We start from the raw sequence: 3,161 nt of genomic DNA on the forward strand, positions 1-3,161 counted from the left end.
CCACGTAGTGACAGAGGGGAGTCAGACTTCTGCGGAGTGACATTTAAGTTCAAATGTAAACAAAACAAACAGGAGCCAACATTTGAAGGTGTGTAGGAAGAATGTAGGATGAGAAGGTTGGATGGCATCACTGACTCCATGGACATGAGTTTGAGAAAACTCCAGGAAATGGTGATGGACAGGGAAGCCTGGTGTGCTGCAGTCCATGGGGTCACAGAGAGTCAGACACAACTGAGTGACTGAACTGAACTGAACTGAGGAAGAATGTTCCCAGGAGAAAGAACACTCTGCAAAAACCACAAGTGGGAAAGAGCTTGGCGAGTTGGAGGGAATTCTAGTGTCTCTGGAGTTATAGGGGATGGAATCAGAGATGGTAGGAAACAGAACCTGTGGGGCCTCATCGTCCAGGTGTTTAAGGTACTTGGATTTTATTATGAGTGCAATCAGGAGCCACTGGCGAGTTTTAAACAAGGTAGTGGTTTGATCCAATCTTTGTTTCAGAAAGAACTTTGTTGGTTATATGGGAAGAAAGGACAGTGCGGGGCGGGGCTAAGTAGGAGATGATGGTGGTTTGGACCAGGATGATAGCAACAGAGGAAGGAGTGGTAACACTGAGGATCTATACAGAGATACAGCCAACAGGACCTGCTGGCAGGCTGCATGCAGGAGATGAGGGAAGAGAGATATCAAAGTGATTTCTAGTTTGTCTAACTAGGTAGTTGGTTGTGTTCAAAAGGCAGTTGGTATTTCAGTCTGGAGCTCAGAGGCAAATATGGGAAAAAAGATAAAAATGTGTGAATCATATATATGATTAAGCCTTGGGACTGAAGGAGCTTACCTGGAGAGAAAGAAGAGAATATGCTTGAGGTCTGAGATGCTACCCACATTTAGAAGACAAGCCATCATAGAGATCAGAGGGACTGGCCAGTGAAGAGGAGGAAAATCTAAGGCTAAGATGTGAAGTGAGAATTGCTCAGTCGTGTCCAACTCTTTGTGACCCCATGGACTATACAGTCCACTGAATTCTCTAGGCTAGAATACTAGAGTGGGTAGCCTTTCCTTTCTCCTGGGTATCTTCCCAACCCAGGGATCGAACCCAGGTCTCCAGCACTGCAGAAGATACCATGTATTGAAGCTCAGAATCAAATACTTTCAAGAAGGCAGAAGTGGTCAACTGTGTCCATTACTGCTGAGAAGATGAGCAAGGTAAAAGCAACTGAATTTGGTAAGAAAGAAGTCTTTGGTGATCTTCAGAAGAATCATTTCAGCAGACTGACAAAGATACAGACCTAATTGGATTTGGTTCAAGAAAGAATATGGGGTAAGGAAGGGAAGATAGTGAGTATGAAGTAAAGTGTTAGTTGCTCAGTCATGGCTGACTCTTTGCAACCCTATGGACTGTAGCCTGCCAGGTCCCTCTGTCCGTGGACTTCTCCAGACAAGAACACTAGAGTGGGTAGCCATTCCCTTCTCCAGGGGATCTTCCCGACCCAGGGATCAAACCCCAGTCTCCTGCATTGCAGGCGGATTCTTTACCATATAAGTCAACAGGGAAGCCTGATGGTGAGTATATACAACTCTAAAGGAGGTTTTGCTTTGAAGGGAAACAGAAAACATGACAAGAGTCAGATTACAAAACTTCTCTTTGGATTCTTTTCTTGTCTGCTAATAGTATAGATAGCACCTGAACACCGTCTCACCTTTCCTGATTTTTTTTTAATCCTTTAGACATTTCTTCTCTCAGGAGCCTAACACACTGTACCTTGTTTTCCAAATTTCCCTTGGCTAATTCATTATATACTATTTTACATTTACAATCTGTTTTAGAAATTTAAAATAATATAGCTATAAATATAGACTATCAAAAGAGATTGGATTTACCAAACCTAGTTTTAGCAGGCAGAGGTACATAACTAAAATGGAAATTAAAGGTGTTTCAAAGAAAACTCTAGCATGTCTGTGGCAGTACTAAAGAAACCCTCCTTCTGGGATTACTATCTGCTATTTTCTTGATGTAACTTAACATTTCCAATAAAGTTAGTAATTTATCACTGTGTTACCATCCTGTGGGTGAGTGCATGTGAAGTCGCATCTCTTATGTCTCCTGCATTGGCAGGCGGGTTCTTTACCACTAGTGCCACCTGGGAAGCCCATCACTATCCTATAGTAACACAATAAAAGCTCCAGAGTTGATAATATCAACATAAAATGAAAATTAAGAAAAAACAAAACAGATATGTAGGCTTTTATTAGAGCAAGCATTTCCATAAACATGAAAGTGAAAGTCGCTCAGTCATGTTTGACTTTTTGAGACCCCATGGACTAAACAGTCCATGGAATTCTCCAGGCCAGAATACTGGAGTGGGTAGCCTTTCCCTTCTCCAGGGGATCTTCCCAACCCAGGGATCAAACTCAAGTCTCCTGCATTGCAGGCAGATTCTTTACCAACTGAGCTATCAGAGCAGCCCATAAACATAAAAAGTTATCTTTATTTTTTATTTTTTATTTTTTTAGATACTCCTATTTCTCTATTTTTTTTTAACTAAGCTATTTTTTTATTTTTATTTTTATTTTTATTTTTTTTAAATTTTTATTAGTTGGAGGCAAAAAGGTATCTTTAAAACAAATAGATGTTCCACGGATCTTCATTAAATGGTGATCCAAAATGAACAAAAATTAATAAAACTGAAAATGAACACATTTCAGGATATAAAACAAGTCTTCTGAAGTTTTAAAAAAAATTATTTTCCAAGTGAAAGTGACAAATAATGTGAAAATCATAATTAAAACAGGTGATACAGTACTTTCCCAAGGTAAAGAAGTATATTTGATGTAATATTCTTCTGGATCCCATTTGATATCATAAAATAAATTTTACTGGGAAAAAATCTTTTTAAAAAGCTCAGATATCACAGATATGATAAAAAACATGGCCATTGTATATAAAAACACTCTCAGGCACAGAAATGTAAAATCATCATATGAATATAAGAAATGCCTATAGAGCAAAAGGTTATTAAAATGAGAAGAGATGTTCTGAAACAAATGAAAAATCATGATCAAGAAGTAGTGGCAACTACATATTTCTAATATATAATAGATAATGAAATGCCTAGGGGAAAATGAACAGAACTATCCTGAGGTGGTAGTGACATATGTAG

This window comes from Odocoileus virginianus, chromosome 31 (assembly GCF_023699985.2).
Source record: "Odocoileus virginianus isolate 20LAN1187 ecotype Illinois chromosome 31, Ovbor_1.2, whole genome shotgun sequence".
Taxonomy (NCBI): domain Eukaryota; kingdom Metazoa; phylum Chordata; class Mammalia; order Artiodactyla; family Cervidae; genus Odocoileus; species Odocoileus virginianus.